The sequence below is a fragment of the Oncorhynchus nerka genome, linkage group LG16 (genome assembly GCF_034236695.1).
Source record: "Oncorhynchus nerka isolate Pitt River linkage group LG16, Oner_Uvic_2.0, whole genome shotgun sequence".
NCBI lineage: Eukaryota > Metazoa > Chordata > Actinopteri > Salmoniformes > Salmonidae > Oncorhynchus > Oncorhynchus nerka.
In genome coordinates this window covers 4,074,549-4,093,501 of record NC_088411.1, presented here as the reverse complement: position 1 = coordinate 4,093,501, position 18,953 = coordinate 4,074,549, and the positions used below count along the sequence as shown (strand labels likewise).

Genomic DNA, 18,953 nt, shown 5'->3' with positions numbered 1-18,953 from the left:
ACATTGCAATAATCAGACATTTTCTGTCCAAAAATTATGCAGAAAAATGAATCCATGCTTTTGTTACTTCTAGGTTAGACTACTGCAATGCTCTACTATCCGGCTACCCGGGAAAAAGCACTAAATAAACTTCAGTTAGTGCCAAAAACGGCTGCTAGAATCCTGACTAGAATTTGATCATATTACTCCAGTGCTAGCCTCCCTATGCTGGCTTCCTGTTAAGGCAAGGGCAGAGTTAAAGGTTTTACTGCTAACCTACAAAGCATTACATGGGCTTGCTCCTACCTATCTTTCCAATTTGGTCCTGCCGTACATACCTACACATACGCTACGGTCACAAGACGCAGGCCTCCTAATTGTCCCTAAAATTTCTAAGCCAACAGCTGGAGGCAGGGCTTCCTCCTATAGAGCTCCATTTTTATGGAATGGTCTGCCAACCCATGTGAGAGACGGAAACTCTGTCTCAACCTTTAAGTCTTTTTTGAAGACTCATCTCTTCAGTAGATCCTTATGTAGTCATTTATGTGTCAGGGGGCTAGTGTCAGTCTGTTATATCTGGAGTATTTCTCCTGTCTTATCCGGTGTCCTGTGTGAATTTAAGTATGCTCTCTCTAATTCTCTCTTTCGGAGGACCTGAGCCCTAGGACCATGCCTCAGGACTACCTGGCATGATGAATCCTTGCTGTCACCAGTCCACCTGGCCGTGCTGCTGCTTCAGTTTCAACTGTTCTGCCTGCGGCTATGGAACCCTGACCTGTTCACCGGACGTGCTACCTGTCCTAGACCTGCTGTTTTCAACTCTCTAGAGACAGCAGGAGCAGTAGAGGTGCTGACCTGTTGCACCCTCGACAACCACTGTGATTATTATTATTTGACCATGCTGGTAATTTATGAACATTTGAACATCTTGACCATGTTCTGTTATAATCTCCACCCGGCACAGCCAGAAGAGGACTGGCCACCCCTCATAGCCTGGTTCCTCTCTAGGTTTCTTCCTAGGTTTTGGCCTCTCTAGGGAGTTTTTCCTAGCCACCGTGCTTCTACACCTGCATTGCTTGTTTGGGGCTTTAGGCTGGGTTTCTATACAGCACTTTGAGATATCAGCTGATGTAAGAAGGGCTATATAAATACATTTGATATCAGCACAAAACATAAACACCACTGCTGCCAGCTACTCTATACCTTCGCTTGTCCTTCCCATTCATACGCCCCTACTGCAGCCTCTCAAAAACGACTATCTACTTACACTAGTCAACAGACAACAAATCTCTGCATACTAAGTTGTGAGTGCATGACCATACAACAGTATAAAGCCAGTAGCAGTATGGTAAACAACTCGCATTAGTCCATCCTCTTACCATTCCAGGCCAAAGATCCCGTAGAAGACGGTGCTGTGTATGTCTCGGCCCTCCAGTACAAAGACACTACGCAGCACATTGAGGTGTAGCTCGTAGTCAGGAACGGAGCACACCAGCCTGGCTTTCAGGAAGGACGTCCACTTCCTCTGCAAGGTCCTCTGGCCCCCCCAGTCACCCTGGAGGGAGGAGAGCGAGGTTAGAGATAAACAGGTCATCAGAGTCACACAAACACACATCAACACAGGTTTTCTCATGGTCATACATACCTATACCACGCACTCATACGTTATACACACAGAGACAGGTGCACACACACACACTAACACAACCCCACTACACAATAGAAGCATTACCAAGTACCACTGAATGAGAGTGTTTGGTTCTGGCTCAAAGTGTGCCTACTTGAGCATATTTACTCTAATTGCATTTCGGGCAGCAGCAACAACAGCATAGGAGGCTCTCGGAGGCGATGGCATTGAGAAAAAGCCTGAATAGACAGATTGTGCCCCTCATTTAGAGCAGAGACTTCTCGTCTCTTTGTTTGTTGGGGTTTTAATAGATCACCACTGGGCACACATTGTGTGATTCAATGTTGTTTCTACTTCATTTCAATGAAATGTGCCCAGTGGGTTGCTCTTCATTTCTGTTTTACATAAAAACATATTTCTACCCAGCCTCAGTACTTTATCCTTCAGAAAATACAGTAGTCCCAGTAAACAAAGCATATTAAACAAACACAAAACAGCACACGTTACTCATACAGTACCAGTCCAAAGTTCTAGAACACCTACTCATTCAAGACCTTTTCTTTATTTTTTACTATTTTCTACGTTGTAGAATAATAGCGAAGACATCAAAACTATGAAATAACACATATGGAATCATGTACTGTAGTAACCAAAAAAAGTGTTAAACTAATCAAAATAGATTTCAGTTTTGAGTTCCTTCAAAGTAGCCACCCTTTGCCTTGATGACAGCTTTGCACACTCTTGGCACTCTCTCAACCAGCTTCATGAGGTAGTCACCTGGAATTAATTTCAATTAACAGGTGTGCCTTGTTTAAAGTTCATTTGTGGAAATTCTTTCAGCTAGGACCGATAGCTTTTTGGGCTGCTAGCCAAATAGGCCTGCCTCAAGCATGGACGCCACATCTGGCAACTGGATGGCTGTGCGGTAGACCGTACACCGTAGATGCTGGTTGCCGATGGAAAGGAGGTTGGGGATTTGCTGAGAAGCAGACAGACCTGTGGCACGCCTCCAGTTGTGGTCTGGCTAGCGACTAATGTGAACTCTGTGTCTGCGGATCTGTCGCCGCCACAACTGTCATCATCATGGGCGACTTCCACTGTGCCATTGGGGTGAATCGAGCCCACCCCCAGATTTAAATCTACATGGGCTGCTGTGGCCCAGTTAGGGCTGGATCCATCACGTTCTACCCCCCACCATCGCCACTACCACAGAGCAGACATGTCCCCATTTCCAGAAAGCTGAATTTTTGTATATAGGGGTACTGCAAGCATGAAACAATGGAGATTACAGTTACACCAGGCACAGCCAAAGAGAGAGGAGGAGGAGTGAAAAAAACAGCCTTCTGTATCTCCAGGAGTGGTTTCTGGGCATGCTGATCTCCAATGAAATGAGGTGGTGAGAGAGGGAGTGGGAGGAAGAGAGGGGGAGAGGAGAGAAAATGACAGACAGAGAGAGAGAGAGAGAGAGAGAGAGAGAGAGAGAGAAAGGGGGAGAGAAAGAAAGACTGCCATTGGAGCGGGCTTGGGTGGGCTTCTACTCTGCCTGGCAACAGTGGCACACCAAGGAACCCCTCAGAAAGCAGCCGAGATGGCTGGTCTGAGGCACTGCATCACAGTGCTAGCTGTGCCACTAGAGAACCTGGTTCGAGTCCAGGCTCTGGCGCAGCCGGCAGCGACCGGGAGACCCATGGGGTGGCTCACAATTGGCCGAGCATCATCCGGGTTAGGGAAGGGTTTGGCCGGCAGAGATGTTCCTGTCCCATCGCGCACTAGCGACTTCTGTGGTGGGCCGGGAGCAATGCACGCTGACAGGGTCGCCAGGTGTAAGGTGCGTCTGGCTTCCGGGTTAAGCAGGCGTGGTGTCAATAAGCAATGCGGCTTAGCTGGGTTGTGTTACTGAGATTACTCACCACAAAATCTACTTAGCGGAGCTGGATCCCTTCATCACAGGAGCCCTTTTTTTAAAAAGACGTTGCTGGAGAAGAGGAAGGAGAGCTGGGGTTCTAGTCCGATTAAGGAAAAGGTCAAACCACCCTCCGCTTCCTACTATTTTACTTGCTAATGTACCGTCTCTGGACAATAACCTTTGTGAGATCAGAGCGCAGATGTCCTACAAGAGAGATATGAGCGACTGTAACAATCTGCTTTACAGAGACTTGGCTGATGGAGGAGGTGCTTGATCAGGCTATACAGCCTGGCAACATTGGGGTTTCCATACATCACGCAGACATGGGAAAATAACTTTGTGGGAAAAACCAAAGGCGGAGGAGTATGATTCATGATCAACAACTGTACAAACCCTTAAGAGTTTCTGTTCCCCTGACTTGGAATACCTCACAATCAAATGCCAATCCAATTATCTCTGAGAAAATTCACAGCTGTTTGTATCACAACTGTGTTCATCCACCCCAAGCCTACACCACGCTGGCACTCAAGGAATTACACAGGACTTTGAACAAATTGGAAACAGCATTTTCCAAGGCCACATCTGTTGTAGCCGGGGACTTGTAAGGAAAATTCCCTTGAAATTCCACCAACACATTTTTTGCCCCATTCGCGGGAAAAATACATTAGACCAAATCAAATCAAATGTATTTATATAGGCCTTCGTACATCAGCTGATATCTCAAAGTGCTGTACAGAAACCCAGCCTAAAACCCAAAACAGCAAGCAATGCAGGTGTTGAAGCACGTTGGCTTGGAAAAACTCCCTAGAAAGGCCAAAACATAGGAAGAAACCTAGAGACGAACCAGGCTATGAGGGGTGGCCAGTTCTCTTCTGGCTGTGCCGGGTGGAGATTGTAACAGGACATGGCCAAGATGTTCAAATGTTCATAAATGACCAGCATGGTCAAATAATAGGTCTGGGACAGGTAGCATGTCCGGTGAACAGGTCAGAATTCCATAGCCGCATGCAGAACAGTTGAAACTGGAGCAGCAGCACGGCCAGGTGGACTGGGGACAGCAGGGAGTCATCATGCCAGGTAGCCCTGGCATTGTTATTCTCTACTCCAAGATGGATACAAAGCCCTCCTTCTGCAAATCAGACCATGGCTCTATTCTGCCCCTCCCCACCTATAGGCATAAGTTAAATCAGGAAGCACCCGTGGTAATGTCTGTTCATGTCACGTCCTGACCTTAGTTCCTTTTTATGTCTCTATTTTGATTTGGTCAGAGCGTGAGTTGGGGTGGGCAATCTATGTTTTTTTTCTGTGTTTTGTACTTCTATGTGTTTGGCCTGGTATGGTTCCCAGTCAGAGGCAGCTGTCTATCGTTGTCTCTGATTGAGAACCATACTTAGGTAGCCTGTTCCCACCTGTGTTTGTGAGTAGTTGCTTTCTGTTTTTGTGTCTGCACCAGACAGAACTGTTTTGGTTGTTCTCATTGTTGTTTTGTTAATCAGTGTTCAGTTCCATTAATAAAAGGATGAACACGTACCACGCTGAACCTTGGTCCTCACCTTCTTCCACCAACAGCCGTTACAGTTCAATGCTGGTCTGACCAACCAGAATCCATGCAACAGGATGGTTTTGATCACGCGGACTGGGATATGTTCCGGTCCATCTCTGGGAATAATATAGACGAATACACTAACTCTGTCCCTGGGTTTATTGGTTTGTTTGGATCCCTAGAAGTCCAGCATCCCAGAGTCGCGTCTTCACTGTTGACTTTGAGACGGGTGTTTTGTGGGTACTATTTTACGAAGCTGCCAGTTGAGGACTTTAAAGGCGTATATTTCTCAAACTAGACACTCTTATGTACTTGTCTTCTTGTTCAGTTGTGCTCTGGGGCCTCCCACTCCTATTTCTATTCTGGTTAGAGCCAATTTGAACTGTTCTATTTCTCAGAACAAGAATAGACTGACGAGTTTCAGAAGAAGTGCTTTGTTTCTGGCCATTTTGAGCCTGTAATCAAACCCACAAATGCTGATGCTCCAGATATTCAACTAGTCTAAAGAATGCCAGTTGTATTGCTTTTTAATCAAAACAACACTTTTCAGCCATGCTAACATAATTGCAAAAGGGTTTTCTAGTGATCAATTAACCGTTTAAAATTATACACTTGGATTAGCTAACACAACGTGCCTTTGGAACACAGGAGTGATGGTGGCTGATAATGGGCCTCTGTACATCTATGTAGATATTCAATTAAACATCAGTTTCCAGCTACAATAGTCTTTTACAACATTAACCTCTTGGTCTAAACTGTATTTCTGATCAATTTGATGTTATTTTAATGGACAATACATTTGCTTTTCTTTCATAAACAAGGACATTTCTAAGTGACCCCAAACTTTAGAACTGTAGTGTAGGTAGAGTTTTGGGGCTCCCGAGTGGCGCAGTGGTCTAAGACACTGCATCTCAATACTAGAGGCGTCACTACAAACCCTGGTTTGATTCCAGGCTGTATCACAACTGGCTATGATTTGGAATCCCATAGGGCGGTGCACAATTGGCCCAGCGTCGCCTGGTTTAGGGTTTGGCCGAGGTAGGCCGTCATTTGTAAATAAGAATTTGTTCTTAACTGACTTGCTTAGTTAAATAAAGGTTAAACAAAAAAAGGGCGGGCTTCTGAATCTGGTTGGCGGTTGCAGTTAAAAAATATATCTACTGTTTATTACACAAATAATATGTTCCTTTATTTTTATTACAATTTTTTTCTTTGCTTCCTCTTGGGCCCCGGCAAGCCTCTGCATTTGTCCAGCCCTGAATAGGACCCCAGTTATCACTCAACTAAACAGAGTGCATACCAATAGTGTTGGGTCTGTGACATCCACTTGTATTGATCATATATTGTCCTCCCCAACCCTCGTTTCACACTGCTGCTACTCTCTGTGTATTGTCTATGTATAGTCACTTTATTTATATATATTTTTTTATTTAACATTTATTTAAATAGGCAAGTCAGTTTTAAAGAACAAATTATTATTTACAATGATAGCCTACCGGGGAACTGCCTTGTTCAGGTTAACTGCCTCGTTCAGGTTAACTGCCTTGTTCAGGTTAACTGCCTCGTTCAGGCACAGAACGACCAATTTTCAAGCAAGAGGAAAAACATAATTCAGCAGTCCATTAACCAGTTGTTGTGCATAAGTCTGTGTGTGTGCTGAGGAGTTGACGCTACGAACCCACAGGCGTGGCTCTCTGATGACTTCCAGGCTTTTGGGAGGGAGGGTGTACAATGACCCTGTCATAGCGAATGTAAGCAATGTCCCCACGTATTCTGGCAGTTTTAATGGATGGGATAAGTTCTTTCCTCTTCTGGCGCACAGCTTCAGGATAGTCCTCATTGAGGAAGATGTACGTTCCTCTCAAGTTCTTGGCTCTTTACAGAACAGCTACCTTGTCCTTGAACCTTAGGAACTTGAACACTATCGGCCTGTGCCTGTCACCTGGGCCAGAGGTGGGGTCTACAGGTGGGGTCTACAGTCCCATCGAGCTGACCCTGGGAGAACTGAACACTATTCTTCAGGTCCTAGAACTCTCTGGTCAGATCGTCCATTCTTTTATTAGTTGACTCAGTATTTGGACACACCTGAAGCTATTTTCTTGTTGTTGTGACAACAGCTTGTAGAACTATTTTTGTTAATTTAAAAGATCCTTCACCTGTGATAGAGAGACACCACTGTCCTCAATGGTATTCCCAATGGCTTTGGTCTTTGTCATGGTTGCGATGTAGGCTAACGCTGATACTCCACGCAGTTCTAGACAGCACAGCTTGTAGAGCCGTTGGACACAGCAACAAAAAGCTGAGATTTAAACAGCCACAAGCCACGTGAATATCCGCGGTCCCAGCCACAAGAGCTATCCGCATCGCGGGCTGTGTTCAAACTGTCAAGGAAATCTGGCTAGCTGGATATGCTTCACCAAGCAGCAGTTCTTCAGACCTTAGGGTTTGGTTTGGCAGTACGTGTGTAATTGGTTCTTCAAGCTTCTGAGATTGAGGTGAATCCCACATGTGAGATCTCACTCATAATATCAGAGAACCTGGGTTACGCAAGTAATCTTGAGGTTCCTTGTGTTTGATACCGTTACATTCATTCCATTGCAGCCATTGAGCCATTTCTCCACTTTCCCCCTCCATTGAGTTGGGCAACCCCTAATGCCATAACACATGTCCCCCTTCAGGCCTACCTTGCAGATGCGGGCCACCCGTGCCACCCTGGTCTGGCTGGGGTAGGCCATCTGCTCCTGGCTCCTCTCTGTGAAGAAGAAGTAGATCTTGTCGTCGTCGCCCACTGAGCTGTTGACACTCTCCTTCAGCAGCGCTGAGCCCACAAAGTCCGCCTCTGCTCACACAATGACAAAAACAGATCATCACACTGTGTACATTCTGTCCAACTCCTGGCAAAGCACATACTATGGAGAGATTCATGTTATTGTCATCATCATACCATGCCACCTACTGATACAGAGATAATGTAGGTGGAAAGCAAGGATAACCACAGTTTTGAATTAGAGTATGCTAAGGTGAAGGCAGAGCTTGTATTATGAAGGAATGACTATTAAATGCCCTATGTTTTCGGCCAGTACTTAGTACCACACTTGGGATCAAATAATTAGATTTGATAATATTTACTGCATTTTAATGACTTTCATATACATTTCAAAACAATTACTTGGACAACGTTTATTTGAAAATACAAGTAGTTCAATATTTCCGGAATGTATTTGGAAATTGGAATGTATTGTCATGTATTTACAACTAACAAATCAAATCAAATCAAATGTATTTGTCACATACACATGGTTAGCAGATGTTAATGCGAGTGTAGCGAAATGCTTGCGCTTCTAGTTCCGACAATGCAGTAATAACCAACAAGTAATCTAACTAACAATTCCAAAACTACTGTCTTATACACAGTGTAAGGGGATAAGGAATATGTACATAAGGATATAGGAATGAGTGATGGTACAGAGCAGCATAGGCAAGATACAGTAGATGGTATCGAGTACAGTATATACATATGAGATGAGTATGTAAACAAAGTGGCATAGTTAAAGTGGCTAGTGATACATGTATTACATAAGGATGCAGTCGATGATATAGAGTACAGTATATACGTATGCATATGAGATGAATAATGTAGGGTAAGTAACATTATATAAGGTAGCATTGTTTAAAGTGGCTAGTGATATATTTACATCATTTCCCATCAATTCCCATTATTAAAGTGGCTGGAGTTGAGTCAGTGTCAGTGTCAGTGTGTTGGCAGCAGCCACTCAATGTTAGTGGTGGCTGTTTAACAGTCTGATGGCCTTGAGATAGAAGCTGTTTTTCAGTCTCTCGGTCCCAGCTTTGATGCACCTGTACTGACCTCGCCTTCTGGATGATAGCGGGGTGAACAGGCAGTGGCTCGGGTGGTTGATGTCCTTGATGATCTTTATGGCCTTCCTGTAACATCGGGTGGTGTAGGTGTCCTGGAGGGCAGGTAGTTTGCCCCTGGTGATGCGTTGTGCAGACCTCACTACCCTCTGGAGAGCCTTACGGTTGTGGGCGGAGCAGTTGCCGTACCAGGCATGATACAGCCCGCCAGGATGCTCTCGATTGTGCATCTGTAGAAGTTGTGGGTGAACAGGGAGTACAGGAGAGGGCTCAGAACGCACCCTTGTGGGGCCTCAGTGTTGAGGATCAGCAGGGTGGAGATGTTGTTGCCTACCCTCACCACCTGGGGGCGGCCCGTCAGGAAGTCCAGTACCCAGTTGCACAGGGCGGGTTGGAGACCCAGGGTCTCGAGCTTGATGACGAGCTTGGAGGGTACTATGGTGTTGAATGCCGAGCTGTAGTCAATGAACAGCATTCTCACATAGGTATTCCTCTTGTCCAGATGGGTTAGGGCAGTGTGCAGTGTGGTTGAGATTGCATCGTCTGTGGACCTATTTGGGCGGTAAGCAAATTGGAGTGGGTCTAGGGTGTCAGGTAGGGTGGAGGTGATATGGTTCTTGACTAGTCTCTCAAAGCACTTCATGATGACGGAAGTGAGTGCTACGGGGCGGTAGTCGTTTAGCTCAGTTACCTTAGCTTTCTTGGGAACAGGAACAATGGTGGCCCTCTTGAAGCATGTGGGAACAGCAGACTGGTATAGAGATTGATTGAATATGTCCGTAAACACACCGGCCAGCTGGTCTGCGCATGCTCTGAGGGCGCGGCTGGGGATGCCGTCTGGGCCTGCAGCCTTGTGAGGGTTAACACGTTTAAATGTCTTTACTCACCTCGGCTGCAGTGAAGGAGAGACCGCATGTTTTCGTTGCAGGCCGTGTCAGTGGCACTGTATTGTCCTCAAAGCCGGCAAAAAAGTTATTTAGTCTGCCTGGGAGCAAGACATCCTGGTCCGTGACTGGGCTGGATTTCTTCTTGTAGTCCGTGATTGACTGTAGACCCTGCCACATGCCTCTTGTGTCTGAGCCGTTGAATTGAGATTCTACTTTGTCTCTGTACTGACGCTTAGCTTGTTTGATAGCCTTGCGGAGGGAATAGCTGCACTGTTTGTGTTCGGTCATGTTACCAGACACCTTGCCCTGATTAAAAGCAGTGGTTCGCGCTTTCAGTTTCACGCGAATGCTGCCATCAATCCACGGTTTCTGGTTAGGGAATGTTTTAATCGTTGCTATGGGAACGACATCTTCAACGCACGTTCTAATGAACTCGCACACCGAATCAGCGTATTCGTCAATATTGTTATCTGACGCAATACGAAACATATCCCAGTCCACGTGATGGAAGCAGTCTTGGAGTGTGGAGTCAGCTTGGTCGGACCAGCGTTGGACAGACCTCAGCATGGGAGCCTCTTGTTTTAGTTTCTGTCTGTAGGCAGGGATCAACAAAATGGAGTCGTGGTCAGCTTTTCCGAAAGGGGGGCGGGGCAGGGCTTTATATGCGTCATGGAAGTTAGAGTAACAATGATCCAAGGTTTTTCCACCCCTGGTTGCGCAATCGATATGCTGATAAAATTTAGGAGTCTTGTTTTCAGATTAGCCTTGTTAAAATCCCCAGCTACAATGAATGCAGCCTCCGGATAAATGGTTTCCAGTTTGCAAAGAGTTAAATAAAGTTTGTTCAGAGCCATCGATGTGTCTGCTTGGGGGGGATATATACGGCTGTGATTATAATCGAATAGAATTCTCTTGGTAGATAATGCGGTCTACATTTGATTGTGAGGAATTCTAAATCAGGTGAACAGAAGGATTTGAGTTCCTGTATGTTTCTTTCATCACACCATGTCTCGTTAGTCATAAGGCATACGCCCCCGCCCCTCTTCTTACCAGAAAGATGTTTGTTTCTGTCGGCGCGATGCGTGGAGAAACCCGTTGGCTGCACCGCCTCGGATAGCGTCTCTCCAGTGAGCCATGTTTCCGTGAAGCAAAGAACGTTACAGTCTCTGATGTCCCTCTGGAATGCTACCCTTGCTCGGATTTCATCAACCTTGTTGTCAAGAGACTGGACATTGTCAAGAAGAATGCTAGGGAGTGGTGCACGGTGTGCCCGTCTCCGGAGTCTGACCAGAAGACCGCCTCGTTTCCCTCTTTTTTGGAGTCGTTTTTTTTTGGGTCGCTGCATGGGATCCGTTCCGTTGTCCTGTTTGAGAGGCAGAACACAGGATCCGCATCGCGAAAAACATATTCTTGGTCGTACTGATGGTGAGTTGACGCTGATCTTATATTCAGTAGTTCAGTAGTTCTTCTCGACTGTATGTAATGAAACCTAAGATGACCTGGGGTACTAATGTAAGAAATAACACGTAAAAAAAACAAAAAACTGCATAGTTTCCTAGGAACGCGAAGCGAGGCGGCCATCTCTGTCGGCGCCGGTATTTGAAGTAATGTATTTTCAAATACTAATACTTTACCCATTGAAGACCCCACCCAGTTTGACTTGCATGTTTAGGTCAGCCCAAGGGGACCCCGAAAAATAGAAATAGTTGATTTGGCAAATTTGAAAATACTCAAATACACAGAAAATAAGTATTTCAAATACAAATATGTAAATATGCATGTATTTGAACCTAGGTCTGCTTAGTACCATATAGTTGTAGTATAATGAATCAGAATTACAGATTACATTGGTATTCCAAAATTGCATAGCTGTACGGATCAAACAGGACCACAGTGTCCGGTTCAGGGGCGTATGCATGGGTGGGTCTGGGTGGACACAGGCCCACCCACTGGGGAGCCAGGCCCATCCAATCAGATTGAGCAAAAACAAAAAAAGAATACATTATTATTACAAAAATGCTTCTCCACACATCAACAAATTTCTGGCTATGCCCCTGGTCCGGTCTGGAGCGTGAAGTCAAGAGCTCTGTTGGTCAGCTACTGCGTAGCAACCTAGTGATGCCAAAAACCCTGGTCTGCCCTAGAAAGCCTATATAAATTACAATCGCCCGAACACATTTTTTTTTAGATGGTCGTTTTGGGCTCCCCAAGGTGAATTAAGTTCATTACAAATTGAGACATTTAAGTAAATAGTGATCCATTCTGACTACAACATTTGTCGTCACGCACGACACACGACAAATGTCGTCACACACAAATCACACAGACCAATCACAGGCCAGCAGGCTATGAGAAGGCTCCATAGACGTTAAGGTTAACTCTATCAGGCAGGATGAAAATGACTATATCGACCTTGATCTTTTGCTAGTTATGGCCACTTTCATCATGATCCTTAGATAGTTTTTGGTGCCATTCAGCCCCATTCAGCAATACGGCACGTTTCAAATTCAAATACTTCTGCCGATCAGGAGAAATACGCGGATGACGTCAGCACTGTCACTATCTACTGGTTTTAATGTATATGGGAACAAACCACAAAATGAAACCAATGTCTATAAGATAACGGATGGGTCAGCCTCTCTTTACCCAGCAGCCATCTGGTGGGGGCCTCCTCTGTCCTCAGAGTGGGGAAGGGGAAGTTCCGACGGACATCCGGAGAGCTGCGGAACTCATACTGGGAGGCTGAGAACATCTCACCGTCTGCAATCAGGACCAGAGAGATGGAGGGATCAAAGAGAGAGAACACAGAACAGGGGATAGATGAGTGTCTCTCAGTTCATTCTGAGTGGTGGGTTAGGGCAAAATAGTGCAGCCCAGGGGGTGGATTAGGGTTCTTACCCACAAGGAGGCCGGTGTAGCCCTTGGCTGGGTCGTAGGGACACCTGTCCCTGCCCTCTTCGAAGCCAGAGGAGAAACTGAAGCGTTCCACATCCTGATAGAAAAGAGAAGAGAGAGGATCAATAACTACTGTAGAGGAATATAAATCAAACCATAAATCAAACCATCACCAAAGCAGGTAACCCAGCATTCTAATAGAGCACTTCAGTATGAATCATAATACCCATAAAACCTAGCGGTCAAATACGGAAATGGTTCCAATCGATTTTACATCCTTAATTTTCCCATAAGGGAAACACTTAAAAGAATCAAATCAAAGTGTATTTGTCACATGCGCCAAATACAGTCAAATACAGTGAAATGCTTACTTACAAAATAAGGGCTGTGTTTTATGTATTTATTTAACTAGGCAGTTAGGAACAAACTCTTATTTTCAATGACGGCCTAGGAACAGTGGGTTAACTGTCATGTTCAGAGGCCGAACAACAGATTTTTTCCTTGTCAGCTCAGGGATTCGATCTTGCATCCTTTCAGTTACAAGTCCGACGCTCTAACCACTAGGCTACCTGCCGCCCCTTTTGTGTAGGCTTACCCTGGCTTCAGTACCCAATGTCATACTTGAGTACCGCAATTTCCGGACTATAAGCCGCTACTTTATTCCCACACTTTGAACCTCGCGGTTTATACAATGACGCGGCTAATTTATGGATTTTTCAGAGGGAAGAAAAGCAGATGGCCCAAAGTATTTGCAGCCACTCGACATCAGTGTAAATCGTGCATTTAAGGTGGCGCTCCTTGTTCAGTGGGAGGCTTGGATGACAAGTGGGGAGAAATCCTTCACTAAAACGGGCCGCAGGAGAGCATCTTATGGTTAAGTCTGCCAGTGGGTCCTGACAGCGTGGAGCATTGTCAAAAAATACACTATCATCAACGGGTTTCGAAAGGCTGGACTGCTGCGTGTTGAAGGGGCAGCATGAGCTCAGCTGGGTATTTGCCTCCGGATGAAAGTGACGAGAGCGACAATGAAAACGATCCAACATCGGATGAAGCAATTCTGAGGCTATTCAACTCCGACACCGAAGGAGATGACTTCAGTGGTTTCAGTGCACAGGAGGAGGAAGATAGTGACCAATGACTTTCTTGGTAGGCTACTGTTTTAATTTTTGTTACAAGCCGTGTTTCGTTAAAGCCTATTTATTTTTGTTACAACGCCGTGTTTCGTTTAAAGGCTGTGTAAAGTTAATTTGTTTCAATGTACCGGTAGGCACCTGCGGCTTATAGACATGTGCGGCTTATTTATGTACAAAATACATATTTTTTAATAATTCAGTGGGTGCGGTTTATATTCAGGTGCGCTTAATAGTCCAGCAATTACGGTAGATACCTTAATAGAAAATGACTTAGTAAAAGTGAAAGTCACCCAGTAAAATTATACTTGAGTAAAAGTCAAAGTATTTGGTTTTAAATATACTGAAGTATCAAAAGTAAATGTAGCTGACGACCCTCCCAACTCCGCCCACCGGCATCCTAATAAGGAAACAAGAACAAAGAGAGATTACAGCAGACAGAGTGGGAGGGTCGTCAGTATAGCTACAAGGAAAGGTAATGTAACCTTATTTAGTCCTATTTGCATTGGTGGGTTTTAAATGAATTGTTATTCACACATTTGTTTTTGAGGTAGAAATACTGTCATGATATTGATGCCAAATTGCCAACATTATTCCAGAACCAATGGGTGACCCTGAGTCTTATCAACTCTTATCACCTCCACTAGGAAAGCTGTTTCAACTTCCTGTAATATTTCAGTCATTGCAGGAAGTCCAGAAGAGCAGGAGTGTGTGAAGGGTTTTGTCCCAGCCCAACTCTAACACCTGATAATCAACATAACAAATCACAGCGATAGGCTATGATTTCTAGTCAGGTATGCTTTGTAATCAGGGATGGATTCATATACTGTAGATGTTATATATAACGCATGCTCCACTCTCAAGTTGAACTTGTTGACTGATGCCAAGGCGGTGGTTGCGAAGATGAAGGGAGCAGCTGCAGACCAGAAGACTGCAGCCAAGGTATCACTGGTCCACACCTGCCCTGTCCTATCTATTTGTAAGTTAATGTACTGGCCTCTGTGGTGCAGTCTTTCATATGTGTCGTAATTTGTTGCATCGTATTGCTTAGTTTATCATTTGTGTCAACTTTGAATTCAATCTTAGCCACAGATTGTTAACTTACTTCATTTTGTACTTGACCTTTTATAGACGCAGACCCAAAGACATTCAAGCAGCACTTTGAGAGCATGTATCTGTAAGTCTTCAATGGTCCCAGTACTGGTTGATGTGCAGGCCTAAGTGACCACACACACTCAAATGGAACTCCAGCTAGGGTAAGATTCTTTCATCATTCACACACAGTAGACATAGCCCATGCTTTTGTCACTTATAGGTTAGACTACTGCAATGCTCTACATTCCGGTTACCCGGATAAAGCACTAAATAAACTTCAGTTAGTGCTAAACACGGCTGCTAGAATCTTGACTAGAACCAAAAAATGTGATCCTCTTACTCCAGTGCTAGCCTCTCTACACTGGCTTCCTGTTAAGGCAAGGGCTGATTTCAAGGTTTTACTGCTAACCTACAAAGCATTACATGGGCTTGCTCCTACCTATCTTTCCAATTTGGTCCTGCAGTACATACCTACACTTACGCTACAGTCACAAGACGCAGGCCTCCTTACTGTCCCTAGAATTTCTAAGCAACAGCTGGAGGCAGGGCTTTCTCCTATAAGAGCTACATTTTTATGGAATGGTCTGCCTACCCATGTGAGAGACGCAGACTCGGTCTCAACCTGGCCGGTTCCCCTCTCTCCACTGGGATTCTCTGCCTCTTCTCAGCCTCTGAGTCACTGGCTTACCATGCCGTCCCTAGGAGGGGTGCGTCACTTGACTGGGTTGAGTCACTGACGTGATCTTCCTGTCCGGGTTGGCGCCCCCGCTTGGGTTGTGCCGTGGCGGAGATCTTTGTGGGCTATACTCGGCCTTGTCTCAGGATGGTAAGTTGGTGGTTGAAGATATTCCTCTAGTGGTGTGGGGGCTGTGCTTTGGCAAAGTGGGTGGGCTTATATCCTGCCTGTTTGGCCCTGTCCGGGGGTATCGTAGGATGGGGCCACAGTGTCTCCCGACCCCTCCTGTCTCAGCCTGCAGTAGTTTATGTGTCGGTCTCTTATATCTGGAGTATTTCTCCTGTTTTATCCGGTGTCCTGTGTGAATTTAAGTATGCTCTCTCTAATTCTCTCTTTCTCTCTCTCGGAGGACCTGAGCCTTAGGACCATGCCGCAGGACTACCTGGCCTGATATGACTCCTTGCTGTCCCCAGTCCACCTGGCCGTGCTGCTGCTCCAGTTTCAACTGTTCTGCCTGCGGCTATGGAACCTTGACCTGTTCCCCGGACGTGCTACCTGTCCTAGACCTGCTGTTTTCAACTCTCTAGAGACAGCAGGAGCAATAGAGATACTCTGAATGATCGGCTATGAAAAGCCGAATGACATTTACTCCTGAGGTGGTGACCTGGTGCACCCTCAACAACCACTGTGAATGTTATTATTTGACCCCGCTGGTCATCAATGAACATTTGAACATCTTGACCATGTTCTGTTCTAATCTCCACCCGGCACAGCCAGAAGAGGACTGGCCACCCCTCATAGCCTGGTTCCTCTCTAGGTTTCTTCCTAGGTTCTGGCCTTTCTAGGGAGTTTTTCCTAGCCACTGTGCTTCTACACCTGCATTGCTTGCTGTTTGGGGTTTTAGGCTGGGTTTCTGTACAGCACTTTGTGACATCAGCTGATGTCAGAAGGGCATTATAAATACATTTGATTGATTGATTGATTGATTGACATAGTGTCAACAAAATGCTGTCTTCAATGCTTAAGGCCAGGCACCACACCCTCATAGGGTACTTTCCCCCCCTTAATCATATCACAATCAACTTTTACCAGTTAAATGTAGACTCAAATTTATGAATATTTTATATGAAACATTTCTGAAATATGTTATTAAAATATGCAAATATTTCCATATCGCGCAAATCCATTTTTCAGGACACTGGATGAAGTCAAGACTAAATATTTTGATTTCATTTTAAGACACTTCATGATGGGACTTGTCCAGAGCAGATTGTGGATAAATACATTTTTAATCTTTCTATCTGTAAAATACAAAAGACATGTATGTAAATTGCATTTTGGCATATTTTTCCAAAGAAAATCATCTATAATAAAAAAATTAAAAAGCATATCAACAATTCCCTCTGGGTAGGTCTGGAGAATATATCTATTCAGATGCTTCTGAAGCTGAGAAAAATGAGTTGGTGTGTGGGAAGAGTCTGTCCTTCGGGAAATTGCAGTTAAAGACAAGTACACTGAATTTAGACTACCAAACGTCTATTCAGAAAGGGGAAAGGGCAACCTAGTTGCCTAGTCAGTTGTTCAACTGAAATGTGTCTTCCACATTTAACCCAACCCTTCTGTGACCCAATAACCATCTTTTCAAAGTAAGTTCCTTATATAGTCCAGTTTGTAACAATCTCTATGAAATGGGCATTTAAATTAAATCATTTAATGTAGTGAGATTTCAAATCATTGATGTATGTCCATTTTTTAGGTGTTTAAAATTCATTAAAATGTTGAAGGTAGTATAAGAAAATATACTTTTTCATCAAGTTTTTGTCATTTTTATGTTTACTTTTTGAAAATACTAATATTAATGGACCAAAATACCAACAAATCTCAAAAAGAATGTAATTTAATTCTGTGGTGACTGGCCTTAAATTCACAGATCACTGCACCTGCCCATCTGTAAACAGCCCATCTACCTACCTCATCCCCATACTCTATTGATTTATTTATCTTGCTCCTTTGTACCCCAGTATCTCTACTTGCACATTCATCTTCTGCACAACAATCACTCCAGTGTTTAATTGCTATATTGTAATGACTTCGCCACCATGGCCAATTTATTGCATTAACTCCCTTATCTTACCTCATTTGCACTCACTGTATATAGACTTTTTCTACAGTATTATTGACTATGTTTTGTTTATTCCATGTGTAACTCTGTGTTGTTGTATGTGTCGACTTGCTATGCTTTATCTTGGTCAGGTAGCAGTTGCAAATGAGAACTTGTTCTCAACTAGCCTACCTGGTAAAATAAAAATAAATGTAAAAAAGTGATATTGTGTATGGCTCAATATGTTGAAATGCTGTGATCACTCATCGCCTTTAATGTTGTGATTCACTTACACACAATGACCATGATATGAATGCTGCAACTGACAGAATGACTACGCTGAGACCCCGATTGCGACTGGATTTTTGTGACAATGACCTAAAAAGGGGTGGAGAAACACACACCCCACTTTATGTTTATTCCATGACCAACCATCCCTCTAGCTACCCCTTATTCCAGACTATGCCATTTATGCCCGATGGTCCCTCGAACTTCGCACACTTTGGAACTCTCCATCTTATCTCTTATAAACCCACCCTACCTTCCCAATTTCCCTATGCTGCTTCCTTCACTACTACTTTTGATTTGATTACATCTGTTTTTGCTACCTTTTTTTGCCTGTGTAATGCAGTTCTCATGCTGGTCACAATTGACAGCAGCAACACGGACCCGTTAAATTGACAAGATGGGTGTTGACACAGCTGCTTGTAGGCATGGCTTCCTTGTTTTGAGTCGGTTTCTCATTCTGCTGGTGTTGAGCTAGTATTTTAGATGAAACATACCTTACACACCCAGTTGTTTCTCCATTTGTATCTCACCCACCAAAAATCACAACATGCCGTTTTACATTTTGTTATTCGTGCTGGTCTAATTCCTCAAATGGAAAAGCAGGAGAATCTGTGCTCTCTCGGATATGTTAGTAATAATAATTAATACTGTGCTCTTCGATGTCCCAGGTTCCTGGCATTGATGAATAAATAATGTAATTTTTACTTCAAGTCAGATGTTTATATGTTATGTATGAAAGGCATATGCATGCATTGTTTACTATTTTATTTCATTGATGTAATTGTTCGAGTGGCCTAGAATTCGTAGCACATTGTAAATATCTGACTGCTACTAGGTTAGTATTATGTTCAAGACACAAGACCAAATGCATAAATAAGACAACAAATATTAGTTAAATAAAATATGGAACAGTAAATGAAAATGTTCAACATATCTTTCATTTTGGATCA

At 44.2% G+C, this 18,953-nt stretch overlaps 1 pseudogene; it reads right to left on the bottom strand.

Moving 5' to 3' along the window:
* LOC115143927 (semaphorin-4G-like) overlaps window positions 1-18,953 on the bottom strand; it is a 70,181-nt pseudogene that overhangs the window by 11,330 nt on the left and 39,898 nt on the right.